Consider the following 12426-nt stretch of genomic DNA (forward strand, 5'->3'; position numbering starts at 1 on the left):
TTTGGCCACCTAAGGTAATATTCACAGGTCCTGCAGATTAGGGCATGGACTTCATTCATTGGGGGCCATTTATTTGTCTACTACAGTCCACTCTCTGCCCAGAAAAACTCACATCTATTTCACATGAAAAATATAGTCACCGCATCCCAAAGTCCCCTAAAGCCTCAACCCATGATGGTATCACCTCAAGTCCAAACTTTCATCTAAATCTTATCAACTCAGGACATCCAAATATCATCAGCTAAATTATTTAAATCAGGTATGGGTGAGGCTGCTGCATATGAACCATTCTCAGCCAACACTCCTTTCCATTCAAGTAGCATGGAGCTAGAATGCAGGTTATCTGTGCCCAAGATGGAACATTGTGACAGGGGCAGGGTACCAGTTATGAACATCCCTGTTCAGAAAAAAAGAAAATGAAAGGAAAAAAAGGAGTTACTGGTCGGTCCCCAAAAAATTAAAATTTCTAGCAAACAATCCTCCGTGGCTCTGGGCTCTGCCTTCTGGCCTTGAGGTTCTGACCTTGGAGTCATCCTTCCTTTTTCTTGAAAGGTATCGCACATCCTGAGGCTGGGCTGTGGCTTTTATCTCAGCAAAACTTTCTCTCTGCTCTTCTGCTCATCCCGAGGCTGTCTTTTTACCCTTCGTTGTGGAGGCTGCTTATCCAGTCTAGGGAATTATTGTATTAGTTGTAGATTTGTTGTGTCCTTGGGAAGAAGTGAATTCAGGCTCTTCCTGGGCGACCATCTTGAACCCTCCCTCCATCAGTCTTTGCTGTCCTTACGGGACAGATTACAAGGAAGCACTGATTCTTCAGCTGTCAGGCTCAAAACCTTCAAGGAAGCTACCTTTGAGCTCTGTGTCATTTGTCATATTTATGATTCAAATTTTTTGTGTAATTGTTTGATTAGTGTCCCTCTTAGCCATCAGATTGTTTATTCCATGAAGTTTGTTACCAGTAGTGTTTTTGCTCATTCTCCTTGTTGTTGTAAGTATAAGTGCATTTTTGATTTTTCTTTTTTTTTTCCAAGAGTACTATTTACATAAAATATAGTCAATGTAGAGGTGACAAAATAAAAGATATTAGCCGTATTTAATACATATTCTATTCTAAGGTCCAAGTAGCAACCACAATGGGGTAATTTTCAATCTTTGACATTTATAATTTATAAAACCACAACATTGTGCGATAGTCAGATTCAACAGTATTAAAAATAATTGGATTGCCCTCTCTTCTTTCCCTAACAATAAGTAAACTACGTGTTTATTTGGAAAGTATTGATGGTTCACAATAATCCTTTTTTTTAAAGTTAGCAGATCATGTAGTATTTTTCAGGAAAATGACAAAATTAATGTTGAGTGAAATAGCCAAAGTTAGGTAAGTACTTTGAAACAAAAAACAACGTGCTGTGAAATCTTCTGCTCTGTGTATCCGTGTATCTATAAAGTGATAAACACATAAATGATCATTCAGTATACTTACTCAGAGCAATTTGGTGACGGTGGGAAAACATTATTTTCCCTATGGCTGTCAACAGGTGTCATTACCAAATGGTTTCCAAAATGAATCAGATTTCTGATGTTTTGCATGCAGCTATATTACATATATTTGTATCCAGAATAACGGCCTTAGAATCGGATTTTAAGTTTAGATCCTGGCTCTGCACTGGGTATATTACTTTGTCCCACTGAGCCCAGTTTTTCTTGTTATGAAATAGTAATTGCCCTGTGTCTTTATGTAGGATAGTCGTAATGCTGAAATGAGGTTAATTTTGAAAGTCATAGCAGACTGTCTGCTATAAGTACTCAACAAAGAGGACTTCCCTGGTAGTCAGTGGTTGAGAATCCACCTTCCAATGCTGGAGACCCTGGTTCGATCCCCAGTCGAATATTCATTGGAAGGACTGATGCTGAAGCTCCAATACTCTGATTACCTGATGGGAGGAAGTGACTCATTGAAAAAAACCTTGATGCTGGGAAAGATTGAAGGCAGGAAGAGAAGGGGACAACAGAGGATGAGATGATCAGATGCCATCACCGACTTGATGGACGTGAGTTTGAGCAAGCTCAGGGAGCTGGTGATGAACAGTGAAGCTGGAACGCTGCAGTGCACGGGGTTGCAAAGAGTCGGACATGACTGAGCAACTGAACTGAACTGACTCAACGAAGAGTAGCTGTTGTTGATAACTACAGCAACAATGATGCTGATAATCAAAATAATAATAACAACAATGTCCTTGTAGAAAATGTAGTCATAAATCTGTAATGTTTATTTTAACGGTTGGTTTTTATTTTATATATTCCAGTTTCCTAAATGATTTTGTTGAATCTAACTTTTTTTGTGATGGATGGAGACTCCTTGCTTGTCACATGCCTACGTGAGAAGTCATTCAACAGGGGCAGTAGCTTCTTCTACCTGGTAGAATGCTATCTCGCAGATTTTATGAGAAATGAAGGACAGCTTGCATAGTTCTCCTCAGATAGTCTCAGCGCACTAGCCAGGACCGGAAATAGCATGCTGGAGAGGAGTGGTGAGAGGGGTAGCCTTTCTCTGCAGCTTCTCAGTGAGGAAGCTTGAGTTTCTTGTACATGCTAAGTTGCTTCAGTCATGTCCAACTCTTCGAGATCCTGTGGCCTGTGGCCTGCCATGATCCTCTGTCTGTGGGATTCTCACTGTTAAGTATAATGTTTGCTCTAGGTTTTTTGTACATGGTCTTTATCTAGTTGAGGAAGTTTCCCCTCTATTCCTAATTTATTGTGCTTTTCAAGAGATGGGTGAAGTTCATCAGGTAATCAAATTTATTGATGTACAGTTGTTCATAGTGTTCTGTGATTATCCTATTATGTCCATAGGGTTGTCATGAATGTTCCCTCTTCGTTTTTGATATTAGTAATTTTTGTCCTCTCTCTCTCTCCCTTAGTTAGCCTGGCTTAGCGGCTTATCAATTTCTTTGAACTTCTCAAAGTACCAGGTCTTGGTTTTCTTGTTTTTGTCTGCTAATATCCTGTTTTCAACCTCATCGATTTCTGCTGCAATTCTTATTATTTACTTATTTTCTGTTGTTAATTTTGGACTAATTTTGCTCTTCTCTTTCTGTCATGGCAGCCCAAGCACAGGCTGGAAAAGAATTTCCAGACACAGCATTGCAGAAGGGAGGGAGTTTATTAAGAGCAAAGAGCAGAGATAAGAGGGGCACTGAGAGCTCAGAGGAACGACCTCTTGACAGACCAGGGAGAGGTAAAAGTGTCTGTGGTTTAGTAGCCAGTTTTGATAGCCTCAAGGCAAATAAAATTCATGCTGTAAAGTTGGCATTAGGTGATTGGTTAGGGCACTGTAGGGTGAGCACTGAGGTGGGCCTTTTACCTAGTTTGGAGTCAGGAAGCTTGCTGGTGATGATCAGGGGCCTTTTGTCAACAGTGACACAGAGGCTCAGTCAATTCCAGAGGTGACCTTGACACTGGGCTTGCACCTGTGGCCTAGTTTTCTAAAGTAGCAGCTTGGATTACTGATTTTAGATCTTTCTTTTCTAATGTATGCATTTAATACTATAGATTTCCTTCTAAGAATTGTTTTCACTGCCTTTCACAAATTTTGATGTTATATTTGAACTTTCATTTAGTTCAAAATATTCTAAAATTTCTCATGAGATATCTTCTTTGGTCCATGTGATACTTAGAAAAGTGTTAAGCTCCAGTTATTTTGGATTTTCCAGTTGTATTTCTGTTATTGATTTCTAGTTTAAATCCATTTTCATCTGTGAGAAATATTGTATGATTCTAGACTAATGTCTTCTTAATTCTTTGAAAATAAAAATTAAAATCTCTTAACTTACTGTCAAACTACTTTACTTAGAAAGTATATCATTATAGTGAGTGGAGATTTGCAGAAAATATATAACCCATTATCTCAGTACTCAAAGAAAACCATTCTTCAGTTTTCAACATTTTATTATAAAAATTTGCAAACATGAAAAGTTGAAAGGTGTGCCACAAGTATCCATCGCCCCACCATCTAATTCTATGATTACTTTTATTATATTTGCTTTACATATGTCCATAAATTTTCTATGCCTCTAGTCATTTATTAAAAAGACGATGGAGAGGGACACATTTGAAAGGAAGTTTCAAATGTTCAGTTCACTCAGTTGTGTCTGACTCTGTGACCCCATGGACTACAGCATGCCAGGCTTCCCTGTCCATCACCAACTCCTGGAACTTGCTCAGACTCATATCCATAGAGTTGGTGATGCCATCAAACCATCTCATCCTCTGTCATCCTCTTCTCCTGCCTTCAAACTTTCCCAGCATCAGGGTCTTTATCAATGAGTCAGTTCTTCCCATCAGGTGGCCAAAATATTCCAGTTTCAGCTTCAGCATCAGTCCTTCCAATGAATGTTCAGGATAGATTTCCTTCAGGGTTGACTGGTTTGATCTCCTTGAAGTGCAAGCGACTCTCAACAGTCTTCTCCAACACCACAGTTCAAAAGCATCAGTTCTTAGGTGCTCAGCTTTCTTTATGGTCCAACTCTCACATTCATACATGACTACTGGAAAAACGATAGCTTTGACTAGACAGACCTTTGTTGGCAAATTAATGTCTCTGCTTTTTAATATGCTGTCTAGGTTGGTCATAGCTTTTCTTCCAAGGAGTAGGCATCTTTTAATTTCATGGCTGCAGTCACTATTAGCAGTGATTTTGGAGCCAAAGAAAAGAAAGTCTGTCACTGTTTCCATTGTTTCTCCATTTATTTGCCATGAAATGATGGGACCGGATGCCATGATCTTAGTTTTCTGAATGTTGAGTTTTAAGCCAACTTTTTCACTCTCTTCTTTCACTTTCATCAAGAGGCTCTTTAGATCCTCTTCGCTTTCTGCCATAAGGGTGGTGTCGTCTGCATATCTGAAGTTATTAATTTTTCTCCCATCAATCTTGATTCCAGCTTGAGCTTCATCCAGCCAGCATTTAGCATGATGTACTCTACATATGAGTTAAATCAGTAGGGTGACGATATACAGCCTTGATGTACTCTTTTCCCAATTTGAAAGCAGTCCTATGTCCAATTATAACTGTTGCTTCTTGACCTGCATACAGATTTCTAAGGAGGCAGGTCAGGTGGTCTGGTATTTCCATCTCTTTAAGAATTTTCCACAGTTTGTGGTGATCCACACAGTCAAAGGCTTTGATGGAGTCAATAAAGCAGAAATAGGTGTTTTTCTGGAAGTCTCTTGCTTTTGCGATGATCCAGTGGATGTCGGCAATTTGATCTCTGGTTCCTCTGCCTTTTCTAAATCCAGCTTGAACATCTGAAAGTTCACAGTTCATGTACTATTGAAACCTGGCTTGGAGAATTTTGAGCATTACTTTGCTAGCGTGTGAGATGAGTGCAATTGTGCAGTAGTTTGAACATTCTTTGGCATTGCCTTTTTTGGGGATTAGAATGAAAACTGACCTTTTCCAATCCTGTGGCCACTGCTGAGTTTTCCAAATTTCCTGGCATGTTGAGTGCAGCACTGTCACAACATCATCTTTTAGGATTTGAAATAGCTCAGCTGGAATTCCATCACCTCCACTAGCTTTATTCATAGTGATGCTTCCTAAGGCCCACTTGACTTTCCATTCCAGGATGTCTGGCTCTAGGTGAGTGATCACACCATCATGATTATCTGGGTCATGAAGATCTTTTTTGTGCAGTTTTTCTGTGTATTCTTGCTACCTCTTCTTAATATCTTCTGCTTCTGTTAGGTCCATACCATTTCTATCCTTTATTGTGCCCATCTTTACATGAAATGTTCCCTTGGCATCTCTAGTTTTCTTGAAGAGATCTCTAGTCTTTCTCATTATGTTGTTTTCCTTTATTTCTTTGCATTGATCACTGAGGAAGGCTTTCTTAACTCTCCTTGCTATTCTTTGGAACTCTGCATTCAAATGAGTATATCTTTCCTTTTCTCCTTTGCCTTTAGCTTCTCTTCTTTTCTCAGCTATTTGTAAGGTCTTTTCAGACAACCATTTTGCCTTTTTGCATTTCTTTTTCTTGGGGATGATCTTGATTGCTGTCTCCTGTACAATTTCACGAAACTCTATCCATGGTTCTTCAGGCACTCTATCAGATCTAATCCCTTCAATCTATTCGTGACTTCCACTGTAAAATCGTAAGGGATTTGATTTAGGTCGTACTTGAATGGTCTAGTGGTTTTGCCTACTTTCTTCAATTGAAGTCTGAATTTGGCAAGAAGGAGTTCATGATCTTCGCCACAGTCAGCTGCCTGTCTTGTTTTTGCTGACTGTATAGAGTTTCTCCATCTTTGGCTGAAAAGAATATAATCAATCTGATTTTGGTGTTGACCATCTGGTGATGTCCATGTGTAGAGTCTTCTCTTGTGTTGTTGAAGGAGGGTGTTTGCTATGACCAGTGTGTTCTCTTGGCAAAACTCTATTAGCCTTTGCCCTGCTTCATTCTGTACTCCAAGGGCAAATTTGCCTGTTACTCCAGGTATCTCTTGGCTTCCTACTTTTGCATTCCAGTCCCCTATGATGAAAAGGGCATCTTTTTTGGTGTTAGTTCTAGAAGGTCTCGTAGGTCTTCATAGAACTGTTCAATTTCAGCTTCTTCTGCATTACTGGTTGGAGCATAGACTTGGATTACTGTGATAGTGAATGGTTTGCCTTGAAAATGAACAGAGATCATTCTGTTGTTTTTGAAATTGCACCCAAGTACTGCATTTCAGACTCTCTTGTTGACTATGAGGGCTAGTGCATTTCTTCTACTGCTATATCACAGTAGTAGATATAATGGTCATCTGAATTAAATTCACCCATTCCAGTCCATTTTAGTTCACTGATTCCTAAAATGTCAGTGTTCACTCTTGCCCTCTCCTGTTTGACCACTTCTAATTTACCTTGATTCATGGGCTTAACATACCATGTTCCTATGCAATATTGTTCTTTACAGCATCAGATTTTACTTCCACCACCCGTCACATCCACAGCTGGGTGTTGTTTTTGCTTTGGCTCTGTCTCTTCATTCTTTCTGGAGTTATTTCTCCACTGATCTCCAGTAGCATACTGGGCACCTACTGACCTGGAGAGTTCATCTTTCAGTGTCGTATCTTTTTGCCTTTCATGCTGTTCATGGTGTTCCCAAGGCAAAAGTACTGAAGTGGTTTGTCATTCCCTTCTCCAGTGGCCCATGTTTTGTCAGAACTTTCCACCATGACCCGTCCGTCTTGGGTGGCCTTACATGGCATATCTGATAGTTTCATTGAGCTAGAGAAGGCTGTGGTCCATGTGATCATTTTGATTAGTTTTCTATGATTGTGGTTTTCATTCTCTCTGCCCTCTGAGGGACAGGGATAAGAGGCTTATGGAAGCTTCCTGATGGGAGAGAGTGACTCTGGGGGAAACTGGGTTTTGTTGGGATGGGTAGGGCCATGCTCAGTAAATCTTTAATTTTCTGCTGATGGACGGGGCTGTGTTGCCTCCCTCTTGTTTGACCTGGACCAAACTATGGTGGGGTTAATGAAGATAATGGCGACGTCCTTCAAAAGGTCTCATGCACGCACTTCTGCACTCAGTGCCGCAGACCGTGCAGCAGGCCACTGCTGACCCACCCCTCTGCCGGAGACCCCTGGACACTCACAGGCAGGTCCGGCTCGGTCTCCTGTGGGCACACTGCTCCTGTCTCCTGGGCCCTGGTGGGTGCTAGGTTTTGTTTATGCCCTCCGAGTGTCTGTTTCCCCATCCTGTGTAAGTTCTGTAATCACATCCCACTGGCCTCCAAAGTCAAATTCTCTGGGAGTTCTCAGTCCCTTTGCCAGACCCCGAGGTTGGGAAATCTGTTGTGGGTCCTAGAACTTTCTTAACAGTGCAAGAATTTCTTTGGTATAATTGTTCTGCAGTTTGTGGGTCGTCTACTCCGCAGCTCTGTGGTGGGGTTAATGGCAACCTCCTCCAAGAAGGCTTATGCTACAGGCTGTGTGACCCAGGTTGCTACACCCAGAGCCCCTACCCCAGTGGCAGGCCATTGCTTTCCCTTAATTCCAGAGGAGACACTCAAACACTAAAAGGCAGGTCTGGCGCTCTCTCTGTGGGGTCTCTGCGTCCTGGTGAACACAAGGTTTTGTTAGAGCCGTCCCAGCATCTCTGGCGGGTATGGGGTTTGATTCTAAACACTATTTCGCCCCTGCTACCATCTTGCTGGGGCTTCTCCTTAGCCCTTGGATGTGAGGTATCTTTTTTTGGTGGGCTCCAACACTCTCCTATTGATGGTTGTTCAACAGCGAGTTGTAATTTTGGAGTTCTTGCAGGAGAAGAGGAGTGCCCGTCCTTCTACTCTGCCTTCTTGTATCATACTTTTAAACATTTCACCATGTAGGTCTTTAACTAGAGTTCAGTATTTCTAGGAGATTTATTTTTTGAGGTAAGATTTACATGAAATGAGATGCTCAAATCTTAGCTATACTATTTTGATGAGTTTTGACAGATGCACACTTGCATAGCCCAAACTCTTACCAAGCAGAGAAACATGACCATCACAGCAGCATGTTCTCTGTTTTTTCTTTTTTAAATTTCCAGCAATACCAATAGACTGTTGATTCTCTTCTTTTTTGTCAGGCAGCATGCAGCAGCTTTGTTCCTTGACTAGGGACTGAACCCATGCCTCTTGCATTGGAAGCATGAAGTCTTAAACACTGGACCACCAGGGAAGTCCCAACATTTTCTTTTAATCCCCTGCTCAGTCTCTCCTCACTCGTCCCCAGAAACAACCACCATTTAGATCTGTTAGTTTTGCCTGTTCTTTTAGAACTTTTAATAGGTGGATCTTTACAGCATGAGCTCATTGTGTAAAGCTTCCTTCACCCAGTGTAATGTCTCTGAGTCTCGTTCATTTTGTCACGTGCATCGGCACTGTGTTCCTTTAATCAGTGCCGAGTGGTAGTGTACAATACACGTGTACCACAGTTTCTCATCCATTCTGCTGTTGAAGGACACTTGAGCTCTTTCTCTACTTTCCCTGGTACCAGTAGAGCTACTGTGCCTAATTGCATTCAAGAATTGAGGCATGTATTTTCATTTTCCTTGTTCATGTATCTGTGTTTATAATTACCATGTCACAAAGTGGATGTATATTTAGTTTTATTAAAAAAAAAAAAAGCACTGTCAAATCTTTTCCCAGAGGCTGTACCACTCTGCACTCCATCCAACAGTGAGTGAGAGTTCTGGTGTTCTTCATACTTGTAAATGCTTGTATTTTCAGTCTAGTCATTCTAGTGGATGTGTAGTGTAGTGTTATGTCATTGTGGTTTTAATTTTATCATCAGAATTTACCTACATGCTTTTTTCCAAGTGCTGGTTGTCCATCCATATATGTTGTGAAGTGTCTGCTCAAATCTTTTAACTATTTTCAATTGGATTCTTTATATTTTTATTATTGAGTTGTAGAAGTTCTTAATATATTCTGGCTACAATTCCTAGTCACAGGCAAACCTGAAAGATACTGTGGGTTCATTTCCAGATCACTGCAATAAAGTGAATATCATAATGAATAAGTACAAGAATGTCTTGGTTTCTCAGTGCACAGAAGTTATGCTTGCGCTATACTATACTACAGTCTGTTAAGTGTGTAATAGAATAGCATTATGCCTAGGAAAGCAATGCTCATTGCTGTTGTTCAGTTGCTCAGTTATGTTCAACTCTTTGCTACCTGATGGACCGCGGGCTTCCCTTGTGGCTCAGCTGGTGAAGAATCCGCCTGCAATGCGGGAGACCTGGGTTTGATCCCTGGGTTGGGAAGATCCCCTGGAGAAGGGAAAGGCTACCCACTCTAGTATTCTGACCTGGAGAATTCCATGGACTGTATAGAGTCGGACACGACTAAGCGACTTTCACTTCACTTCACTTCACCCCATGGACTGCAGCAGGCCAGGCTTCCTTCTCTTTCACCATCACCCAGAGCTTTCTCAAACTCATGTCCATTGAGTTGGTGATGCCATCCAACCATCTCATCCTCTGTTGTCCCCTTCTCCTTCTGCCTGCAGTCTTTCCCAGCATCAGAGTTTTTTCTAATGAGTCAGCTCTTAGCATCAGGTGGCCAAAGTATTGGAGCTTCAGCTTCAGCATCAGTCCTTCCAGTGAATATTCAGGATTGATTTCATTTAGGATGGACTGGTTGGATCTCCTTGCAGTCCAAGGGACTCTCAAAAGTCTTCTCCAACACCACAGTTCAAAAGCATCAATTCTTCGGTGCTCAGCCTTCTTTATGGTCCAACTCTCACATCCGTACATGACTATTGGAAAAACCATAGCTTTGACTAGATGGACCTTTGTTGGCAAAGTAATGTCTCTGTTTTTTAACATGCTGTCTAGGTTTGTAATAGCTTTTCTTCCAAGGAGCAAGCGTCCTTTAATTTCATGGCTGCAGTCACAATGTGCAGTGATTTTGGAGCCCAAGAAAAGAAAGTCTGTCACTGTTTCCATTGTTTCCCTATCTATTTGCCATGAAGTGATGGGACTGGATGCCATGATCTTAGTTTTCTGAATGTTGAGTTTTAAGCCAACTTTTTCACTCTCCTCTTTCACTTTCATCAAGAGGCTCTTTAGTTCCTCTTTGCTTTCTGCCATAAGGATTGTGTCATTTGCATATCTGAGGTTATTGGTATTTCTCCTAGCAATCTTGATTCCAGCCTGTGCTTCATCCAGCCTGGCATGTTGCATGACGTGCTCTGCGTATAAGTTAAGTAAACATTGTTCATACCTTAGTTATAAATACTTTGTTGATTAAAATGCTAACCACCATCTGGGCCTTCAGTGAGTCATAATCTTTTTGCTGGTGGAGGAGTGTGGCCTCGGTGGCTGCTGACTGATCAGGGTGGTAGTTACTGAAGGGTGGGGTGGCTATGGAAATGTCTTGAAATAAGACAACACTGAAGTTTGTAGCATTGAATTGACTCTTCCTTTCACGAACAATTTCTCTGTAGCTTGAGAAGCCATGTGATCTAACTCACAGGAGAACTTCTTTCAAAGTTGGAGTCTGTCCTCTAAAACCCTGCCTCTGCTTTATCACCTAAGTTTAAGACATGTTCTAAATCCTTTGCTTCCTTTTCAACAGTCTTCACAGCATCTCCACCAGGAATAGATTCCATCTCAAGAAGCCATTCTCTTTGCTTATCCATAAGAAGCGACTCCTCTGTTAGAGTTTTATGATCATATTGCAGCAAATAATCACATCCTCAGCTCCACTTCTCATTTTAGTTCTCTTGCTGTTTCTTTCATTTTTTTTTTACATTTTTTTGGGGGGGTTATTTTTCTTTATTTTAAAAAATTAATGTATTTATTTTAATTGGAGGCTAATTACTTTAGAATATTTTTGTGGTTTTCCGCCATAGATCAACATGAATCAGCCACGGGGGCACATGTGTCCCCCTCTCTTGCTGTTTCCACCACATCTGCTGTTACTTCTTCCACTGAAGGGCTGAACCTGGCAAAGTGACCCATGAGGGTTGGAATCACCTTCTCCATTAACTCCTGTTAATGTTGATATCGGGACCACTTCCTCTGAGTCACAAGTGTTCTTAACGGCATCTAGAACAGTGAGGCCTTTCCAGAAAGCTTACAGATTACTTTTCCCAGGTCCATCAGAAGAATCACAATCTGTGGCAGCTGTAGCCCTACAGAATGTATTTCTTAAAAAAAAAAAGATGTGAAAGTAGAAATGACTCCTTGATCCATGGGCTGAAGAATGGGTATTGTGTTAGCAGACATGAAAACAGCCTTAGTCTTGTACTTTTCCATCAGGTGGAGAAATCAGTACTGACATGTTTATTAAGGCCACAGTCTTTTATGGGTGCAGTAAACAACGGTTTAGTAAACATGGTTCCACTAAACAATTACAACATCAAAGATCTTTGTTTATAGATCACCATAATAAATTGAATAACAATGAAAGTTTGAAATATTGTGAGAATTACCAAAATGTGACACAGAGATATAGAATGAGCAAATTTTGCTGGAAAAAATGATACTGATATAATTGCTCAATGTAAGGTTGCCAAAACATTCAATTTTGTAAAATGTGCAATATCTATGAAACACAATAAAGTAAAATGCAATAAAACAAGGCAATCCTTTATGTTATGGCAATATGTTCTCCCAGTCTGTGGCTTGGCACTTAATTTTCTTAATGCTCTCTTCAGATGACCAGACAGCTTTTTCTGATGAAATCTAATTTATCATACTTTAATAGTTGTTGTTCCTGTACCACTTAAAAAAAAAAAAAGCCTCTTAATCATATAGTCGCCTATATTTAGTTCTAGGAGTATATAGTTTCAACTTTTGAACTTGAGTCTATGATATATTTTGAATTAAATTTTGTGTGTGTGTGGTTTGAGTTAGAGATTGAGGTCCAGTTATTCCAGTATCAACTGTTGAGA

At 40.6% G+C, this 12426-nt stretch overlaps 1 long non-coding RNA gene across 1 annotated transcript; it reads left to right on the forward strand.

Moving 5' to 3' along the window:
• The first annotated feature begins 3768 nt into the window (after positions 1 to 3768).
• LOC145505750 (uncharacterized) lies at positions 3769 to 12110 on the forward strand. Its single transcript, XR_014053264.1, has 2 exons — positions 3769 to 4344; positions 10085 to 12110. It is a non-coding gene; the product is annotated as an uncharacterized LOC145505750 (long non-coding RNA).
• The last annotated feature ends 316 nt before the right edge of the window (positions 12111 to 12426 follow it).

Source organism: Giraffa tippelskirchi, chromosome 1 (assembly GCF_054371585.1).
Source record: "Giraffa tippelskirchi isolate mGirTip1 chromosome 1, T2T-mGirTip1v1.2.pri, whole genome shotgun sequence".
In the NCBI taxonomy this organism is placed as follows: Eukaryota; Metazoa; Chordata; class Mammalia; order Artiodactyla; family Giraffidae; genus Giraffa; species Giraffa tippelskirchi.